Source organism: Periplaneta americana, chromosome 11 (genome assembly GCF_040183065.1).
Source record: "Periplaneta americana isolate PAMFEO1 chromosome 11, P.americana_PAMFEO1_priV1, whole genome shotgun sequence".
In the NCBI taxonomy this organism is placed as follows: Eukaryota; Metazoa; Arthropoda; class Insecta; order Blattodea; family Blattidae; genus Periplaneta; species Periplaneta americana.
Window position 1 is genome coordinate 169,916,218 of NC_091127.1, and position 23,178 is coordinate 169,939,395.

Here is a 23,178-nt window from a genome sequence, read left to right on the forward strand (position 1 = left end):
GGTGTGACGGTGGAGTGGGAGAATAATTGCAGTGTCTCCAACTGTGGTAACCATTCATATTATCTTACACACCTAACAAAACCTAATCTAACCTAACCTAACGTGCTGCACTCCTATTGTAACATTCCTGACGTTTAGCATACTTGTTGTAACATTCCTCATAGTTTCATTTCGTTTGCCGATGTTGGCATCCCTGCTACACCTATAAAATATGGTGTGCTGGAATTCTGAGTCATCTAGTGGAAGTGAAGTGAAACTGCGACTCTGTTAATTACGTTTCAGAAGTTGTTCGTTTGTTATCTGCAAGAATTATTGTGTCATTGTAGTGATAATTGTACAATAAAAATTGAAATGTGTTGTGGCTGAGATAAATGTGTTCTAAATTGATTTCCAGCCCCACAATCCCAGTGATAAACGTGTGAATATTCGTTAGAAGTCCGTTGGTAGCGGTCGTAGGGGACTGAAACTTGACCATTAAGAGTATTTTGAGACGGATTTTGTCTCGTGTAATAGTTGAAGTCGACTGCAGTTTGCAGCTCTGATTTGAATAAATGTGTCGTGCTCCTGTTTCGAACATCTGTCCAATTATTGTTCATGAGATGAACACCCTCTTTGTATGAGCATTACTACTTGGATGTTTAAAACAAAATTAACCTATTTTTCCAAATTTATAAAATTAACACTGTTTGATTTTAAACGGGTGAACACTAAAACCCATTCTTGGCAAGCATTACGTCCTATAAAGACTGCATATTTCAATGCATCACTTGAATAACAAAACTCATCATTAGGGCTAGGATTTTGATGACCTATATATCATGAAAAAATTTTCTAAAAACAATGCATTTATGACCTAAAAATCTTTGAAAAATGCCCTTAAAAATGTCCTAAGAATTGATCTTACATAATTGGCTTAGTAGGAATATTAATACTGTATTTAGACTAGTAATAAAATTAAATTATACTACCAACATACAAGTTTATTTAATTTTACATAATTTTTCTAAGTAGTACATTATAATTACTTTATTTGATGTAGTTCCATGTAATCCATCACAAGGCCACTCTTATCCGGAACTTTCAGGTATACAGGAGTCTATATTGAAGGGGTGGTTGGGCTGATCCATTACATGGGGTGTACTATGTTAAAGTAACAAATTTGTGTAGAAAAACGATATAAATAATATGCATAATATGCATGTACAAAATATGTACAGAAAATATCAAAGGAAATAAATAATATTTTACATTAGTAATGGGGATTTATGGCCAAAATTACATTACTATATCCCAAAATAACCGAATGAAACAAAAAATACCCTTATGAGTTGTAAGAGGTAAAACATGCAAAATATGCTCTAACAAATATGTTTTAAAACACTCAGTTTATCACGTAACATGTAAATACTAAAGCAGCTATGTTTCTGGCTTACTAGAAAAAAGATGCAATTTCATCAAAATCCTAGCCCTACTCATCATATAAACAATCATCATTCACAGCAAAATCAAATGTTTAAAATAAAAATTGTTACATTATGCAAAAATAAGGGAGCTAAATGCTCGAAGAGGAGAATAATACGGGAGCAGGGAGACTGTTAAAAATTAGGGACAAATACGGGATATCCCAGGAAATACGAGACAGTTGGCTACCCTATTCACTACCAAAAAATATTTCAAATACTAATATTATAGTAGTAATATTTATAACTATAACTTTTTAATGATATGTACATAGACCTACTGTATCTTAATATATGTCGAATCAGATTCGTAATATGTAATATTTCTTAATAGGTAACAGAGTACATTGAGTTGCTTGTGTAATTTCAAATAAAATATAGATTGTCATTAAATTACCGGGCGTCATCTGGTTGGGATGATCGAAAACAATTTAACTTACTTTTACTTTTGAGGTCCTCTCCACTTTTCAGTGGTTACTCTTTATTCCCATTTTCCATCTTCGTCTGTCATTCCAGTCCCCTGTCATTCATCATCCTCAATATTCCAGCCCTCCATGAATTTCTAGGCCTTCCTCGTTTCCTTCTACCAGCTGGAGACCACTGAAGTAGAACGTTTGGCCACCTCCCCTCATCCATCCTTACATGACCATACCACTGAAGTTGTCTCCTCTCAATTCTTGCAATCACCGATTCTTCCATGTTCATTATCCTTCTAACATCCTCGTTTCTTCTCTTTTCTAGCCTGGATATTCTAGCACCTCTCCTTATGCCGTCCATTTCAACTGCCTGTATCTTACTTTTTTGGCCTTCCGATAGACTCCAACCTTCAGCCCCATATGTCAATATACTTTCCACTATAACCTCAAGAATTCTCTTTTTTGTTTGCATTGTTATTGTCCTGCTCCATAGCACTCCATTCAACATCTTTATTGCTCCTCTACCCTGCATTATCCTATAATCTATATCCGCTTTACAATTTCCAGTCTCATGCAAAACCGACCCCAAATATTTAAACTCCTTCACTATTTTAATTATTCCTTGGGGCAAATTTATATTTCGTCCATCTCCACCTATCACCAGGTATTCGGTTTTACTCATATTAACTTTCAGTCCCCCTGCTCCAAATGCTTCAAGGAGTTTCCTTACCATAAATTTTGCATCTTCTCGACATTGCGCAATTATCACCTGATCGTCTGCAAATAGCAGCGAGTGCACTGGAATTCCCATTCCTCGACATGAATTATTCCACTGCTTCAGTATCTGCTGGATATATATTTTAAACAATGTAGGGGATATGCTACAGCCTTGTCTCAAGCGAAATGTGAATGTCAGTGTTTATGTGAATCATTGTGAATGATCCTATTTGGTAGCCTGGCCGCAAACTTGTGTGTTTATGTTACGGTTATGTTTAATTTTCATTGTGAATGGGCCTTTACGTGTGATTAAAAAAGTTAAAGATACTGCACACATTTAGTGTGCAAAGTTCAAACATTGTATCTACTGTTAATAATTTTTCTATAATATTTCAACGAAGAGTGACTAGGTAAGCGTTTGGGGTTTTTCTTGATATTGCCGATGTCCCATGCTGGACCATAAAAAAATCTGGTCAGTCTATGTTAGGATATAATTGGTACCGGTACTTTCTTTTTGTATTGCCTTTCATATCCACATAATAAGAATAATTTACTGAAATAATTTTCGAAAACAATTAGCCATTGAATTTGTGTGCTGCAAACAAGCCATGTGCGTATATTCTGGATCAGTCTGTTGCTATGAGTAGCTCTTGGGAGCAAATAGATCCCTACCCCCCTCAGCGACAAGCGCCGAAACCTCTTGTTGCCCTGGCTCACAGTAACAGGGAGGCATTTAGTATTCCCATCACTGTGGACCACGCCCCCCAGCCCTCTTGACGTTGCAATTAAACCAGCCCGCATCGGTGGAACGGCTTCAACAATTTGAAGGGCCACAATTCGATGCTCTGCCACCACTCGCACCATTGTGTAGCGGTGCTATCGCTCGACGTGACCGTCGAAGAACAGTTTAACAGGCGACTCTTCACTTCTTTCTTCAATGAGTTCGCTTTCCAATAATTGAAATCCACGATGTGATATGGTTTCATATGTGGAGCTTGTTTCCAAAAGGTACCAAATCCAACAGGACAAATTTTACAAGAGAGCAAAAAAACTTACTGAAGCTACTATAATTATTGCAATATGCTGTATCAGTATTTGATTTAGGGTTCATCTGCACGTCTTTAAAGTTTTAAGCTTTTACACATTTTATTCCAAAGTTATTGAGAATTTAATTTTGGATTTGGTACGTTTTGGCATTAAAATTCGAAATCATTTCTATACAGAGCACTTAGTGACTCAATAACTTACAACAACAACAACAACAATAATAATAATAATAATAATAATAATAATAATAATAATAATAATAATCTTAAAATGTGTCTTAATGAACTTACAGCAGAGTCCGTATAGGCCAATTTCTATCTGATGGTTTTCCAATTCACTGTGGGCTAAAGTAAGGAGATGCACTATCACCTTTACTTTTCAACTTCGCTCTAGAATATGCCATTAGGAAAGTTCAGGATAACACAGAGGGTTTGGAATTGAACGGATTACATCAGCTTCTTGTCTATGCGGATGACGTGAATATGTTAGGAGAAAATGTACAAACGCTTAGGGGAAATGCGGAAATTCTACTTGAAGCAAGTAAAGCGATAGGGTTGGAAGTAAATCCCGAAAAGACTAAGTATATGATTATGTCTCGTGACCAGAATATTGCACGAAATGGAAATATAAAAATTGGAGATTTATCCTTCGAAGAGGCGGAAAAATTCAAATATCTTGGAGCAGCAATATAAATGACACTCGGGAGGAAATTAAACGCAGAATAAATATGGGAAGTGCCTGTTATTATTCGGTTGAGAAGCTTTTGTCATCTAGTCTGATTTCAAAAAATCTGAAAGTTAGAATTTATAAAACAGTTATATTACCGGTTGTTCTGTATGGCTGTGAAACTTGGACTCTCACTTTGAGAGAGGAACAGAGATTAAGGGTGTTTGAGAATAAGGTGCTTAGGAAAATATTTGTGGCTGAGAGGGATGAGGTTACAGGAGAATGGAGAAAGTTACACAACGCAGAGCTGCACGCATTGTATTCTTCACCTGACATAATTACTTACTTACTGGCTTTTAAGGAACCCGGAGGTTCATTGCCGCCCTCACATAAGCCCGCATTGGTCCCTATCCTGAGCAAGATTAATCCAGTCTCTACCATCTGACATAATTAGAAACATTAAATCCAGACGTTTGAGATGGGCAGGGCATGTAGCACGTATGGGCGAATCCAGAAATGCATATAGAGTGTTAGTTGGGAGGCCGGAGGGAAAAAGACCTTTGGGGAGGCCGAGACGTAGATGGGAAGATAATATTTAAAGGGATTTGAGGGAGGTGGGATATGATGGTAGAGACTGGATTAATCTTGCTCAGGATAGGGACCAATGACGGGCTTATGTGAGGGCGGCAATGATCCTCCGGGTTCCTTAAAAGCCAGTAAGTAAGTAAGTAAGTAATTAATAATAATAATAATAATAATAGTAATAATAATAATAATAATAATAATAATAATCTATTTTGTGACATTTAGTATTAATTACATTTTCCTGGCGAACATGCCCCCTTTGGGTATGACAGAGAACCAAGGAACTGTGGAGAAATCCGAGAAATAATATTAACAAAAACAACGGTACAGTCTACACCTGTGGAGTAACGGCTAGCGCGTCTGGCCGTGAAACCAGGTGGCCCAGGTTCGATTCTCGGTCGGGGCAAGTTCCCTAGTAGAGGTTTTTCCCGGGTTTTCCCCTCAACCCAATATGAGCAAATGCTGGGCATTATCATCTCATTCAGACGCTAAATAACCTGCGATGTTGATACAGCGTCGTAAAATAACCTACTAAAAACAATGGTACATCGTAGATCCATATGCTATGCCGCAGTGATGTCAAAGAAAGCGCATTTTTCTGACCTTGACGTCGTGAGCGGGCATCAAGCGCTAGGTATGGAAGAAGGAATAAGCAGCCTGTTGGATGAAGAAAACAGTGGTTCACAAACTTCAAACGGAACGTGAAATTTTATGTCGTTATTTTTATATGGCTTCTTTCTGTTTGATATTATCTATATTGTTTGTAAACCAAAAGTACTAACACCAATTTCTTAATATTGCAGTTGTGTTTTAAACGTTAATAACTTAATAAAGAGTTAAGAAGGAATATTCACATAAATTTCATAGTAGTACAACTATACTGTACTAAATGGATGAAACACATCATTCATAAAGAAAGTGATATCCCCCCCCCAAAAAAAAGAGATTGAGTATGATATGATAAGTTGGAATTGATATTGATATCTTTAGCCTTACAAAAATAATCAATAAACTAATCAAAACAATATTACAGTACAAAGCAAAGTTACCTAGGTACTGTATGTGTTTTAAGTATAACTAATATTCCATAACAAAACTCTTATCGCATCATGCTTTTATGGTGATATTGGTGAGCAACTTCCTATCATCAGGATATTAAATTATTTTCTCAAAACCTGCTGAAGCTATAGAGCTGACATTTTTACAACACACGGGCACGTATCTTTTGCTTATGATGTAAAAGTAGTTGCTTTGTTAATTCATTTGCTTACAAACATTTTCCATGCGAATATTTTCAAAATTTTCAATACACTATCTTCAGTAATACGTATTTACAGTATATCAGATTTACGAAAACATTGTTTCAGTATCTGTAAGGCTACTAAATAAATAGGGCTATATCTGAAAATTTCACTTTTCTATAAAACAAAGTTGAGAAAATATTCTTTTTGAATAAAAAAAAAAACAAACTTTTACATTCTTATAATGCACTTATACTTCTCAAACAAATCTAAAAATTACCATGGATACAGTTTTAATAAGTTCTCTTCCTTTTAGCCATTGAATCAGTGCTGGCCGTCCCTATATATAGCTCGAGTAAGCGGCATATACTACCTCTTTCGTCTGTCTTTCCTTTCCACTGTAAAGCGCTCAGGCTCTCCTGGGCTCTAAAGCGCGCGCTTGCGCCTATGGGCATCAGTTGACTGTGCTATGGCGAAATAAGCGCACCCTACAGCAACAAAGAGGTGGGCAGTTTGGCATATCACTTCTACAGAGAGACGCTTGAGTCAAAGAAGAATTGATCAGCAATGGAATGCTCACCACTGAGAATACAAATTCATACTGTGATATTGCACAGAAGAGAATTAAATTCCCCAAAAAACCGAAAATCTTTTTTACTGTGGTGTGCCATTAGCGAGTGGCTTTTCACGCAAGAGATCCGAGTTGATAATTGTTGAAAGTCAAAATGAAATTTGTAATGAAAAACAGGATGTTTCGGACACGATTTCCATTTCCTTGCTAGCATTATACAATTTTCTAACAATCACCACCACCCCAACACAAAATCTGTAATGCAATAAGAATCTATCGCCGCATTTTGCTCCGAGAACGTCTCACATGGCTGAGTGCTGCTTCAACATGTTACTCCACGAGGAAGATTCTTGGATAAATAACGACAGTATTAAGTACTCGCCGTTGAAGAAATATACTTTAGAAACTAATTATATTAAACCATTCTATATTTTAATTAAGATAAAGTGTGATTATCATATTTCCGAAAACATATGATCTGAAATAGGCACACAAAAATTTTTGAACAGGAAACCATATTCAATGGATTCAATCTGCTATGCATTGTCATATTCAAATCACATTCCATATTCGCCAATTATCGCACAGCGCTTAAATAATCAGGTATTACTTTTCTGACTTACCTGTTTCAAGCAATCTTAGGAGATAATCGGATCTCTCGTCACAAAGAGTCCCACCATGTGTCCGTCTGTAAGGAAAGAATCTTAAGTAAAGACTTCGAATAAATGCCTTTGATAAATAACTTTAAGATAATACAGACACAAAAAGGAATAAGTGATATCAAGGAAGTATTACAAACATTCTAACAAAAAATGAATGTAAGAGAAAACTGCGAATATGTCATTGAAAAATAAGGTAAATAATATACTATGGTAACATAGCGAGATTCGGACTATTGTTTAAAACGTGAGTTACTAATGTGGAATAATATATGAAACACTTAAGAAATGTTGAATAGTATTTAATGTAAAATTATTATCTTATATCAAAGCTGCATATTATGAGAATATTGCATACTTCATATTACTTTCCGTAATTGTTACATAATTTTCTTTGCGTTAGTGAGACAAAATAGTTCTGACATAAGGAATGAATTTACAATAATGCTTTATATACGCATTGCTGACAACTGCAAAAATTAAATTGATAGTAATCTGATGCTTGTAATAATTAGTAAAGGCATGTGGACAACAATAAAACTTAATTTGATAAAACCTTAAAATTTCAAATACATTTTAACTTCTATTCATTCATTAGGCGTAAATAAAAAGCTAATTTGTATTTTTCTATCAACACAGAGACGAAGGAAAGAATGTTGTTGGACTCGGTTAAGAGAGAAGTATTATATGATAATCTTATTGAATTTGGTATTCCCAAGAAACTAGTTCGATTAATTAAAATGTGTCTGAGTGAAACATACAGCAGAGTCCGTATAGGTCAGTTTCTATCTGATGCTTTTCCAATTCACTGTGGGCTAAAGCAGGGAGATGCACTATCACCTTTACTTTTTAACTTCGCTTTAGAATATGCCATTAGGAAAGTTCAGGATAACAGGCAGGGTTTGGAATTGAACGGGTTACATCAGCTTCTTGTCTATGCGGATGAAGTGAATATGTTAGGAGAAAATACACAAACGATTAGGGAAAACACGGAAATTTTACTTGAAGCAAGTAAAGCGGTCGGTTTGGAAGTAAATCCCGAAAAGACAAAGTATATGATTATGTCTCGTGACCAGAATATTGTACGAAAAAAAATATTCTTCACCTGACATAATTAGGAACTTAAAATCCAGACGTTTGAGATGGGCAGGGCATGTAGCACGTATGGGCGAATCCAGAAATGCATATAGAGTGTTAGTTGGGAGACCGGAAAGAAAAAGACCTTTAGGGATGCCGAGACGTAGATGGGAGGATAATATTAAAATGGATTTGAGGGAGGTGGGGTATGATGATAGAGACTGGATTAATCTTGCACAGGATAGGGACCGCTGGCGGGCTTATGTGAGGGCGGCAATGAACCTTCGGGTTCCGTAAAAGCCATTTGTAAGTAAGTAAGTAAGTAAAGAATGTTGTTGACTCACATTTTATGATCCCTCGGAAATCGAAAGTACGATTTGGAGCAATTTGTAATACTGTAATTGTAACAATTATAAACAGCACATATACACCCTGACATTTTAACACAGCACTAATCCAGCAACAATATAAGTTACATTGCAGTTGATTACAGCTTGTTTCGCGGGTTTCGCCACATCGGTCGCCTAGGTAGCAGCACCAGAACTGCTAGCTGTCCAGTATTATTATAGTAAGGTATTTGGTAATAAGACAGAATATAAGGAAATGGCGTCGTTGTTATGTTTCCATGGTTACAAAGTATCTTTGCGGTTATGTTTATGTTCCCATCTCTCATCAAGGTACAGGTTCCCAATCTCTACACCTCCAACTCTCCTGGAATCTCTGTCCATCCAAGATTCCATCGAGGACTGACATTGTACCTACTATTCACCGCTCGATACCTGGCACTTGGAAGAACAGCTGTTCTTATCGCAGACCAATCTATCTGAAGTCGAGATGCACTTTTGAACCATCAAGTACAGTGTGGAAGAGCGCGTGTTATTCACAATATATTTTTGCTAAGTATGATCAAATTTCTACACATTTAAAGGACAAAACTAAAATTATTTCAATAATTTATCATAATACACTGCTTTCTTAAATTGATTAAGTATATTGAGAATTCAATCAATCGCTTTTCCAAAGTAGGGGAGTAGTGGGTACTGTGAGACATAAAATATTAAGACATATGTATGCAAGTGAAATTTCAAGTATTTTTAAAATCAAGAGCAATAGAAATATACATTAAAACATGGAGTACAATAATACATAAACATAAATGTTAATAGATAAAGGACATAATATACGATGCGTGTTTGTAAAAAAAATGCAAATGTCTCACTGTTCCCATTCAGGAGGGTACAGTGAGACACCAGTATCTTTTAATGGACATTGAAATGATTTACATTTATTTCCAAAGAAAAGAAAGCTTGCTGTCTCTTTATCTTGCCATGTTCTGTAGACTTACTTAGAATCGTTTTGATGTCTGGCTTCGAAACCATTGAAACATCTGGAACATTTGGAAAAGTGAATTTTCCATGACTTTTCAAACTTTTGCTAAAAAGCTAAGCTATAGTTCCTAAATTGGTTACTAGTATGTTCATTTTTAATGTTAGTTACCGGTAAATGTAATATAATTACAGTTTGTTTTTGCAAATCATTGGTAAATGGGAACAGTGAGACGTCTCAGTGTACCCTTGAATGGCATGTCTCACTGTTCCCTTTACGCATTGTTGGTTTAAAAATGGTGCCATCACTTCAAAATCAAAACAAGAAAGACGAAACTTTGCAAAACATAACGCCAAATACCATAGTATTAGTTAACAAAACATTCATGTTTCTATTTAATTTGTATATTCAAATAATCTTTATTAAACACAAGCCAAAATTTTACTTCTAGAGTTAAAAATTACGAATTATTTTTTCATCACTCACCTTTATAACTAGAATAAAATCGAGTATGAAAATACTGTTACTTTACTCAAGAAAAATACAACTCCACTGTTACAAACATTTCAACATCAAAATTTAACTTACCATCTAATAAAAAATGTCTTACTGTTCTCCCTGTCTCACTGTACCCACTTCTCCTCCAAGTCATGAAATGTTTCATATACAACAATTTTTTCTCTCAAAAAGGAAGTAAAAACGAGCAATATTGTATTAATATTTTTTGTTTGAAATCCCTCAAAGAATAATCCCTTGAAATGAATGACATACTTGCGGCTCATCCTGTATATTAAACATGTCCTATATTATACTATATTTTAAAAAGGAAAATTATTCTCTTATTAAGAATTGAAACTTGAAGGCAATAGACGGATTACGCTCTGTGGTGTTAACCTCACTAAGTTGGATTGCAAGATATAAAACGCCACTGAACGTTTCAGCGAATGGAATCACCAACTTCCCTCCTTTGCTCATTGAACTCCTCCCTTCCTCCGATGTGAGAGGAAGCCCAGCCCTTGATCAACTCCGCCGTGAGCTGGTATTGACTGTTTTACACGAGTGCATTCAATTGTTCCTGATTGCAGCTATGTCAGAACGATCGAACTTTACAGAGATAACTTTCGACACGATTATTTTATTTTGTCATTGTTTGCGTTAGTCAAGCATAAGCAATAAAACAAAGTGGGAGAGCATTCAATATCGTGGGCTACAAAATTCTGGAACCTGTAAGTAGCTATAAAATGTAGTAGAAATAAACTCTAACGTACGGTCGGAAAACCAAAAATCATCTTCACAAGTCGTTTAATCATAACCCTAATGCAAGGAGATAAAAAAATGTGTATTTATATGACCATTACACTTTTACTACGTAATACTACTTTTCACCAATAAAATGGTACGAAATGACGTGTTTCGACCAATTATGGCTACTTATTCTACCATTTTTATTACCTCCTTAGCATTTGTTTCTTTGTTTGCCAACATTGTACTTTCAATAATTGTACCTTTTAAAATGATTTATGTTTATTTCATCACTCTTAATTAAAACTTCCTATAACTTATTTTGTTTATATTATTTAGGTTATGTTGCAGCTTCTGTTGTATGAGGTTATAGATAGTCACCTATCAGAGATTGTTTAAAAAGTATATAGGCCTATTAATTGAAGTGGAATGCAACTGTTTTAATAAAAAATGAAACTGAATCAATAAAGCCTTCTTGACTAGTAATTGTCCATAGAGTTGAATGAACTGGTAACAAAAGAACAGCTAATCATAACACATCACTGCCATCTAGTGGAATATTTGTAATGATGAAATGGTAGAATAATACATTTCTAAGAGAGTTTAGTATTTTAGTAAGTCAATTTATATTTTAGATTAGATTAGATTAGATTTATTTATTTTATTGTATTAGAGTACTTTATTTCTTCCTCTCATCACCATCATCATCATCATGAACTTCTTCGTATTAGACCATGTGATCTGTAACGATAATTTAAGAAAGATGGTCTTGATCCCTCCATCGATGCCTTGGTCCTGATCTCTGTGTCCTCTTGATCTGTATACTGAGGCTAGTCTTGGAAGTCTCTCTCTTTCCATTCTTTGTACATGGTTCTTCAACTGTTGCTGATATTGTTGAATTTCTTCGGTTATACAGGGAACCTGCGATCTTTTTCGGTTATCTATGTTTCTTTTATGGTCCAACTTCATTGTAAGTACCCAATAACGATCTTAAAAAACGCATCTGAGCTGCTTCAAGTTTCTGTGAATTTCGTTTATTTAATTTCGAAATTTCGCTTCCATAACTGATTGTTGCTTTTGACGTTTAACTTTGTATCCACTCTCATCTCTTTGCCAAAATGTCTTCTAATAATTCCGTTCATTTTATTATATTTTTGTAATTTGAAGTCTAGATCAGTTTTATGTTCTGAAAATAAATTTTTTAAGTATTTAAATTCAGAAAAATGTTATATTCCTCTTCCATTTATTTTAATTTTTTCGCGTTGGATGTTTTCTCCACACGTTGCCTTTGTCTTTGAGGTCGAAATTTTCATGTCATACTCGCTTGCTATTTTATATAATTGATGCTCTGCAATCTGCAGTCCGTCTTCAGAATTTGGTAGAATTACCTGATCATCGACATAGTTTCTTTGAACTGATTTGTTCCTTGTTAGTTGTATAGCATTATTGACAATTTTATTACATTCTTAAATTAGTCTATTGATATACTCGTATATGAGGCGTTCAGAAGTCAACATGATTAACTCCACTTTTGGTTATTTCAGAGTTTCTAAGTTAGTATTTAACTAAATTGACCATATTTTCAGTGGTCAAAGTGATGAACTCCATAGTTCAGTAAAAAGCCCACAGAATAGTATTCTTCTTGACTATATCACAGAATTAATAGTATGTATTTAACTTTAACCTTGATTATCTCAAAATCTTTGGAAAAGAAGTTAATCATGTTGACTTCTGAACGCCTCATATGTTGAATAAAAAAGGAGGTAAACTACAACCTTGTCGGACACCTTTATTGCAGTATACGGGTTCCGATATTTGATAATGTGTTAATTTTATTTGAACTTTTGAATTCTGATATATGCTTTGTATTGCTTTCATTAAGTGCTGATCTATGTGTTCTTTCTTTAATATGTTCCAAAGTTTGTCTTGATTTAAGCTGTCGTATGCTGTTTCAAAATCAATGAATAGTAGATGCAATGGAAGATTAAATTCTCTTCTTTACTCAGTAATTTATTGAAAAATAAATATGGAATCTGGTGTACTTCTGCCTTTCCTGCAGATACATTTATTTATTCTAATCTTTATATCAGGCCTGCACAAGGTTTGCGGTCTCCGAGCCGGCTCACAGCTCGTGAGCGGAATGCAGATATTAGCTGCGCTCTGCATAAGAGTGGACTGGAAGAAGGGGTAGATCTCGTACAAAATATACACAAAAGAAAGTACTATTACGAGTGTTTGTGAAATGAATTCCCGTTCAGTGTTTGCAAAACTATCTTGGAATATTATTAATTAATAAAGAAATATTTATTTTACAGAAGTAATAGAAATTCTATAGCTACTTAAATGTACAATATCAGTTGTTATATTTTTATTTATCAGTACATCAAAACGAGGTTTTATGCTGTTTGCAGCTGAAAGGAACAGTAGCCTACTGATCGTAATGAAACATCAGTTACAGAAGTTCGATGTCTGCCTTTATTAAAGTTGATTATAGAAAACAGTTGCTCACAAATATAAATGTTGAGCCAAACATAGCAATCATTTTCACAGCCAGCCTGTGTAGTCGAGGATATTATTGCTAATGTTTAGTCTTGTAAAACTCAACCAGGCTAGTAGTATTATTCAAACGATCTTTAGCCCTTAGGTCACATTGAAGATCAATAAGTTCGAGCTGTAAATCATTAAATGTTAAATGTTATGTTCCGTATTTTAGATTCCTCCATACTGTACTGTAGCAGTAGGTAAGCAACGTGAAACAGTTACTGAGAATAGGCCTACACTCTGCATTCCACTAGATAATTGAGTGGTCGTTTCCCTCTCCTCTACCTATAGCAAGTCTATGTCATTCTGACTTATCTTCCTCTCCGTTTCGGCGAGCGGAAAACACGGCTCTCCCGCTCCCAAGGAGCGCGCGCGCTCGTTGAGCGCTGTTTGTGCAGGCATGCTTTATATAGTTTCTTCTAAACGTGTAATAGTCATTAAATTCCACTCGAGTTTTGATTTTCTCTAGATGAATCAAAACCTGTAGTGAGATTACTGTATATAAATAAATACAATTTTTTAACCGGCTAGATTCTTGAAAAATATGTAGAAGGCTGATTTCTAGTTGTTCCTACTTTAAATGATTTTGATATGGAGGAAATGATGAGATCATGCTACTTTTAACATAATTAGAAATGAATTATATCTTCTTGTAGTTATTATTCATCCTAAGATTGCTCTAAGATGTGAACAAAGTTTGAAACTAAAATTGGAAGTTAGTCAGAAGTTGAGAGTAATTTCAAAGAAAATTGAAGAAACACGTCACAGGCTAGACAGGGAGCAAGAAGGTGGCGATGCGCTGTTCATTATTAAGTAATTAGTCGATGTCGCACAAAGTTGTGGACACGGCAGTGAGGAATTGCGCTCCATCAAGTCACAAAGTGAGGTTCGTTGAATGTAGCTGACGGCCACTGTTGTCAGAACTGCTGACATGTTCGTTTCACAAAATGAAGTCTTCATGCCGTCAGTTTCAACACTTGAATAACAATCAACGCGACATAAATACTGTATCTCACTCTAAAGGCCCATGCAAAATGAAAATTAAACATAACCGTAACATAAACACCCAGGCTACCAAATGGGATCATTCACAATGATTCACATAAACATTGCCGTAAGACGTTAACATGAAAGTTTGCAAACTCCAAACTTTCATGCTTATGCTTACGTGATTTGCAAACAGAACACAATCGTGGAGCGCTGAAGTATGCGACAGAATATGAGGAAATGGCGTCGTTGTTATGTTTCCATGGTTACCAAGTATGTTTGCTGTTATGTTTATGTTCCCATCGTGAATGATGGTATGACTTCTTGATTTTAGTGTAACGTTAAGTTAACGCTTACGTTATGTTTAATTTTCATTGTGAATGAGCGTTTAGGCCTAATAGTGTTTTAGGAATAATAATTGGCATTCTAAGACAAATGGAATAACGATTTTTGATCAACAGATTGGTTCTTGGCCCCTGTCGTATAGTGCTATTGTTTATACATTATACCATGCTACACTAATTTTTAACAATGAAAACCAAGCTAATTACTTTAATAGATATCTTTTATTATGTTTTATACATTAAAATCCTTCCATATTTGCGCTGTGAGATCAGTGGTTAGTGTAATGTTACTATATACTTCGTTACTATTTATATTTTTTACAACAGTTCACAGAATTGGATTAATAACGATAAGGTATAAAAACAATATCATTAGAAAACGGAAACTTGAAACATATTGGAATACTTCTACTAGTGCGAAAACCACTCGGATGTACAGTCATGTACAGAAGTATAAACACAGAGGAATCCCAAACATTAACTTAGCATCAGACAGAAACTGGCCTATACGGAGAGACACATTTTAATTAATCGAACTAGTTTCTTGGGAATACCAAATTCAATAAGAGTATTATATAAAACTTCTCACTTAACCGAGTAATATGCCTTTTTGAAATCTATGAATAACTGATGCACTATACCCTTATAGCCTACTCCCATTTTTTCTCCAATATCTGTCGAACACAAAAAAATCTGATCAATAATCGATCTATTACGGCTAAAACCGCACTGATAATCCCCAATAATTTTATCTACATATGGAGTTAATCTTCTCAAAAGAATATTGGACAAAATTTTGTACGACGTCAACAAAAGTGATATTCCTCGAAAGTTACTACAGCTAGTCTTGTCCCCCTTCTTAAAAATTAGTACAATTATGGACTCCTTTTTTATTTGGTTATTATACGACGCTGTACCAACATCTAGGTTATTTAGCGTCTGAATGAAATGAAGGTGATAATGCCGGTGAAATGAGTCCGAGGTCCAGCACCGAAATTTATCCACCATTTGCTCGTATTAGGTTGAGGGAAAACCCCGGAAGAACCTCAACCAAATAACTTGCCCCGATCGGGATCCGAACCCGGGCCACCTAGTTTCGCGGTCAGACGCGCTAACCGTTACTCCGTCTCTATATATTGTCACAATATTATTTATTGTATTGCAGTGATATAGTGTTTTTTTGTTGTACAATCGCTTTATATACAAGTTTACCTTTTTCGATATAATTATATATATTCTTGCCTCAGGATTCAGTAGTCGTACAGTTGTATGCCGTCTTTTAGCACAAAGCACGCGGTATAATGAATATATTCAAAATCATAAGTTGCCGTGCTGATTTCTTGACATCAATGGTCTACAAGGACATTATGATGGGAGGATAAATTTTTCTGAGGCGGAACAAGATTTAATGGCCTACAACAGTGATGTCAATTGATACCCATAGGAGCAAGCGCGCGCTTTAGAGCCCAGGAGAGCCTGAGCGCTTTACAGCGGAAAGGAAAGAGACAGACGAAAGAGGTAGTATATGCCGCTTGGTCGAGCTATATACAGGGATGGCCAGTACTGATTCAATGGATAAAGGGAAGAGAACTTATCAAAACTATATCCATGTTAATTTTTAAATTTGTCTGAGAAGTATAAGTGCATTATAAGAATGTAAGTTTTAATTTTTACGTTAATATTTCACATGTTTATTTTTTCAAAAAGAATATTTGCTCAACTTTTTTTACAGAAAAGTGAAATTTTCAGATATGTTTGTTTAGTAGCCTTACAGGTACTAAAACAATGTTTTCGTAAATCTAATATATAGTAAATACGTATTACTGAAGATAGTGTATTAAAATGTTTGAAAATATTCGCATGGAAAATTGTTGTAAGGAAATGAATTAACAAAGCAAATACTGTTACATCACAAATAAAAGATATGTGCCTATATGCTGGTAAAACGTCAACTTTATAGCTTCAGCAGATTTCGAGATAATTTAATATTCTGATAACAGAAAGTTGCGCACCAATATCACATAAAAGCATAATGCGATAAGAGTTTTATTATGTAATATTAGTTACAGTTAAAACATATACCTAGGCAACTTTGCTTCGTACTATAATATTGTTTTGATTACTTTTATAAGGCTAAAGATACCATCAATATCAATTTCAACTTATCATGTCATATTCAGTGTCTTTCTTTGGGATAACACTTCTTTATGAATGATGTGTTCAATTCACTTAGTACAGTATAGTTGTAGTTATTATGGAATTTGTGTGAATATTCCTTCTTTACTTTTTATTATGTTATTAACGTTTAAAACACAACTGCAATATTAGGCTAAGAAATAGGTGTTAGTACTTTTGTTTTACAGGCAATATAGAAAATAACAAACAGAAAGAAGCCATATAAAAATAACGATATAAAATTTCACGTTCCGTTTGAACTTTGTACACCACTGTTTTCTTAATCCAACCAGGCTGCTTATTCCTCCTAGCATACTTAGCGCTTAATGCCCGAGCACGACGTCAAGGTCAGAAAAATGCGCTTGCTTTGACATCACTGGCCTACAATGATGATGAAGATGATAATGGCGGGTTTAGTGTCTAATAAGAATAAAGAAGGATTGCTTTGAAGAAAAGATTGTAATTTTTCTCATAGCCAATTATTTTTTTAATAATTGTTTACTTCTCAATAAGCAGCATTGAATTTTAAGGAAGTAACAGCTTTAAAAATATTTTAATTACTTGTCAACCTTCAGAATTCAAAACGTTTAATAAACTTTAAACGTAATTGTTAGCACACGATCACTTCGTAATAAAATGAAGTACCTATTATTTCTTTGATGTACATTCATGCATTAAACACTTTAAACTTTTAAGCGAATAATTTACACCGACGTTAAAGTGAGAAACACGGCGTGGCTCTGTGAAGTAATGGAGTACTGCAGTTAATAAACAACAATAGTGCTACATTTCAACGAACAAATGAAAGCTTTTTCAACCAGTATTGATTGAAACTTCATTCCAAAGCTACAGTTGCGTCCCCATCACGTCGTTGTTTTTAATAGAGGAAGTAATGAATTGGGTTTGTTATAACATGACGAGGTTTACATGTATAGTTGGCAAGCTCAGTGCCGGCGTTGATCAAACATAGGAAATTCAACCGAAAATTATGAACAGTCTGGACGAAATAGCTTTAATTAGTAACCTATACAGCACTATGATTGCGACCCAAATGTCAAATAAATCTGTGCAATTAACATTTAACAAATAAACTGAACCAAATTCATTACGATAGAGCAGCCGTGGCGAGAACGTGACTCGCGAGACATTGTGGCTCGCAGTGTTAGCTGTGCATTTCGCTTGCTTCTAACCTCCGCCAACCCCCACCCTCTCACTCACTGGAGTCAAACTCCGTTCCATTTGTATTTGTCTCTGACCTGCGAGTGGCATATGTCTCTCTCGAAACCATGTACGGAAGTTCCAAGTAGGATGGGAGGACGCAATTTTTTTCTGTCAATATGATGAGAATATTAAATGTATGATTTGTTCACAAGTATTACGAGGAAACAATTGTATAACATAAAACGGCATTATACTACATGTCACTCATGAAACATTAAAAGGTTAAGTGTTATCATCATCATTATCATCATCATCTCTGTACTTCGACCCTTTTTCAGCAGATGTACGAATAATGCGGTTAGCTCTTCAATTTTAACTCACTGATTTACTATGTGATGTTAAATGAAAGCTAGATGTAAGGACTTGACAAATGTTGAACTTTCAAATCTTTGCTAAAAAATAAATATCCGAAGCTTCGTTCTTTCGCTTGCTCTGTTGAATCCATGTTCGCTACAACTTACGTTTGTGAAAAATTTAAATTGTCACTGGTAAAGCATTTGGTCTTACAAATACTGGTAAGACCTATACTAATCGAAAATCAAGCATATAGAAGATATTTACGAGTATATAGTTCCAGGCTTTTGATTCACTCTGTAGATCTGGTAGAAGTAAGATTGAAACATGTGAAGTAAAATTTTTAAGAAGAGTTTACTGGTCTTATCCTCTTGGATCAAGTGAAAAGTAAAGAAATTAGATACACATTAAAAATATTTAACATATTTTCAACAATTAAAATAGTAAAAACCAAATTTAGATCACGACTGACAGGCAAATACCTTCGTGATCAACAACGACTGGCAGTAGGCCTAAGTGACATAATTCCTGATTTTGAAACTTTAGTTTGTAGCCTTGTACTGTATAAAATTATATTTAAGTGCTTGACGTAAGGAAAATGAAAATCCCTTAATAAGTCTGACAGTTGCTTCACTTCCCCTTCAGGTGTCCGCCTCCCTCCATAAGTACTATGCACGTTGCAGGTTACACAGTGGCTCGGCGCACGATTACATTTTCGCTGGGATAGAGTGTTGTGAAAGCTACAAGTATTCTAAAAATGAAATTTGTTTGAAAAAAATATGTAATTGATGGAAGTTGAGAGCTAATTCCAATTGTATTTTTTCATATTATGACTTGCCTATCGTGGCTATTAAATGAGCTTCTTATCGTATTGATTGACAATATTTCTACCCAATTCTGACAACGGTAAATATGTTCACAATCATTCGAATTGAAATTTTTCCCTATATATTGCTGATGGTGGGAGCAATCGTAGGATCGTTTCATAGCTATAAATAGGAATAAACAGACAGCCGAAATAATTGATCTACGATCATATTTGAAATCTCAGCCACTCAACCATCTGAAGTGAACGAGGAGAAAAAGAAAATCTACCAGCCCACGATTCAGTACCTATCGGCGAAATACAACATAGAAAAAATCGCAGTTACCGGTCTCTTCTTTGGAGCGAGAGGCACCATTCCGAAAGCCTTTGTAAAGTGGAGGGAAAAATACAAGCTGACGAGAGATCTTCAAGATGCCATCGTCACCACCATTATAAAATTTTCTGTAGCGATATTTCATCAGCGTCTTTATGGCGAACATTCAATTTAAATTATACTTGGTTCTATTTTTTTTTCTTATGTCTTAATCACTTTTGTCTGAAACCTTTTTATATAATTTTTCATTTTACATTTCACTGTGAGCTATTCTGTGTCGCAGAGCAAACCCAAAATATTGGGTCAGACCAATAAAAAAATAGTATTACTTTAAATAAACAGGGAGTAGGAGTATAAGTGCCATTATTTTAACTGATGATTGTTCATGTCATAAAGAAGAAAAAATGTCCTCACAATTTTATTTCTAATTGCAATATTTAACTAATTATTATTAAAGTTTACGATATTAGACGTTTTGCAACGTTGCTGGATGGGAAGAAGGGGGTTTAGGAGTAGACAGTACAGCTCTAGCGGGTACAGTCATAGCGGTACAAAACAGATGCTCTGTTCTAATGCAGGGCGGACCATGACAATACTATTGTTTACATAAATCAAGCAGCAAATACAAACTTTCAGTCTCATTAATAGAACATTATGGTAAATTTACATTTTATGTAACAATATTGCTCCATTATTGTACATCTAAAAATAAACAATAATGGTGTTGTGCACAAAATCACACGAACTTTCTTCTAATGCAAAATTTTAATCTTTCCCGCTTCCGTAAAGCAGTATCATTTTCAAACAAATTTCTGGTTGTGTTTTTCGAAACGGGGTAGGAAACTTCTAGTTTCTAAAAATCGTTGAGAAGCTGCTACAAAAGTTCGCCGATTAGGTAACCTTTTTTAAGGAAAACGTTGACGGTACATCCTTCTTGCCTCACTTGAATTACGACGACTTTCTCCATAAATTAGTAACATGATAGTCGCCCTCAGTAGCGTAGTTGGTATGGCGCTGGCCTTCTAAGCCGAAACTCCGGGTTCGATCCCGACCGAGGTCGATGGCATTTGTGTGTTTAAATGCGACAGGCTCATGTCAGTAGATTTACTGGCATGTAAAAGAACTCCTGCGGGACAAAATTCCTGCATACCGGCAAAGCTGATATAACCTCTGCAGTTGCGAGCGTTGTTAAATAAACTATAATTTAGAACATGATATTCCTAAATTGTGAATGACATTGTAAGCAGTGTATTATGATAATAAATGATTGAAAGAACTTTAACTTTGTCCTTCAAATGTGCAGAAATTTAAAATAATACACCGTTCTCTTAAATTGATTGAGCATATCGGGAACTAAATCAATGGCTTTCCGAAAACAAATTAGAATTCTTTCATATCTATAAAACAATTTTTGTTTCGAAAAGGAAACAACGAGCAAAATTATATTAAACATTTTTTCGGAATATGTATGGTAAGCCTTTCTTGTGTTAAATTCTAACGTATCTTGTTTGCATGTTTCGACCTATTATGGGTCATCCTCAGAAATGGTCGTTTTTTATCTTGGCGCCTCTTGTTTTGTTTCCTGTGAGGGTGTGTTCGTGTGATGTAATGTAGAGTCAAAGAGTGTGTCTGTTTTAAAGTTGATCATATTGTTCTAGTGTGTTTAGTTTCTGGTTTTTTGGTTGGATGTGCAGTACTTCCATGTCTGTGTTGATGTCTCTGTGGGTGTGGTTGGCATTTGTGATGTGTTCTGATATGTGGAAGTGTTTTTTAATTTTGTTATGGCTGTGATGTTATGTGTTCCTTGTAACGTGTTTGAAACGATCTGCTTGTCTGTCCTATGTAGAAGTTGTTGCAGGTGTTACATTTGAGTTTGTATACGCCTATGTGGTTGTATTTGTTTGTTTGTGTGTTGAGATGTTTTTGTAGAGTGTTATTTGTTCTGTATGCGATGTTGTAATTTAATTTCTTGAATGAGGTTGCAATTTTGTGTGTGTTTTTGTTTTCGTATGTTAGTGTAATGTATTTTTTGTGTTCTTGTGTTTGTGTTGTATTCTTATGTTTTTTGTGATTATGTTTTGTCTTATGTATTATGTTGTCTATTATGTTAGGGTTGTATCCGTTTTCTTGTGCTATGTATTTGATTGTTTAGCTCTTCGTTGTAATCCTGTTGGTTCATTGGTATGTTGAGTAGTTTGTGTACCATTGTTAGGAATGCAGCTTGTTTGTGTTGTGTGGGGTGGTTGGATGTGTTGTTATTGTGTGTTGTTGTGGATTTTCTGTATACTTTGAATGTCTGTTTGTTGTCTACTTTTGTTATTGTGATGTCTAGAAAATTTATGGATTTGTTGTTTTCAATTTCTAATGTGTAGTGTAGCTTTGGGTGTATTTTGTTTATGTGTTGATGCAGATTTTGGAGCTGTCTTTTGTTTCCTTTGTATAGTATTGTATGTCATCTACGTATCTGTGCCGATATATGATGTTGTCTGTGTGTTTGTTGTTGTCTTTGTTTATTATGTATGTCTGTTCTATGTGGTGTACCAGTTCTGAGGATGACCCATAAAAGGTCGAAACATGTAAACAAGGTGCATTGGAATTTAACATAAGAAAGTCTTATCATACATATTCCGAAGTGATACAGTGTTAAAAGTTGTGTAATCAAGATGTATAAACATTTTTGTTTGAAATATCTCATAGAATAACCCCCTGAATTTAATGACATTATTCACGGTTCACCCTGTATATTTGTTGCCTTTGTCTCTCATAATAAATGAACGTTAAAACAGGTCAAGTTTCAGCTACGGTCATCACTTTGCGCTGTGAATGAACCATGACGTAATTTACGACACGAAGCAGGGTACTTTACGAAAGCATGAAAGGAAATAGTCATTCTCCTGGCAGTGTCTGAACTGTTTTCTAAGAATATTCCGCACATACAGAGTTTGTACAGGAATTAAGGCTCGTTATTTATTACTTTTCTGTGAGGTGAAAGAATGCTGTAAAATCGCGTCTTCTGGTACGACGTAGTGCACATATCTGCTAGAGCAAGCGCCAGGATAAAGACGAAACGTGCACTTTTCTCAACGGAAGAGGAAATAACCTATAAAATCCTGTGCTCGATGTTAAAGTCGGCGAAATAGGATGTAAAAACTTGAGCGTTAGATTAAGTCTGCGATAGCCAAAAGTGACATTTAATCAGTGATAAATCACCGTAATACCCTCAACTGATATTGCAAGTTTACGGTTACTTCATGGCAGAGTGTCAATAAATAGATTGAAGAACGTATATTTACAAATTTAGTATTCTGGCTCATTTTTGAAGCTGTACACCAGCCATCGGCAAATTTGTATTCACGATGACATCACTGGATGCAAACCGCAATGTATATCAATAGAAGAGTATAGAGCACTCCGTTCGAATCCCAGTAGCGGACTCTCAACACAATCATCTGACGTATAAGGGTACGTAC

At 35.1% G+C, this 23,178-nt stretch overlaps 1 long non-coding RNA gene across 1 annotated transcript in view; it reads right to left on the reverse strand.

Moving 5' to 3' along the window:
• Positions 1-7,351: 7,351 nt before the first annotated feature.
• The window catches only part of LOC138709590 (uncharacterized), a 514,896-nt gene continuing 499,069 nt past the window's right edge, over positions 7,352-23,178 (reverse strand). The window contains exon 3 of the long non-coding RNA XR_011334957.1: positions 7,352-7,391. This is a non-coding gene — a long non-coding RNA (uncharacterized lncRNA). The remainder of the gene's footprint in view (positions 7,392-23,178) is intronic.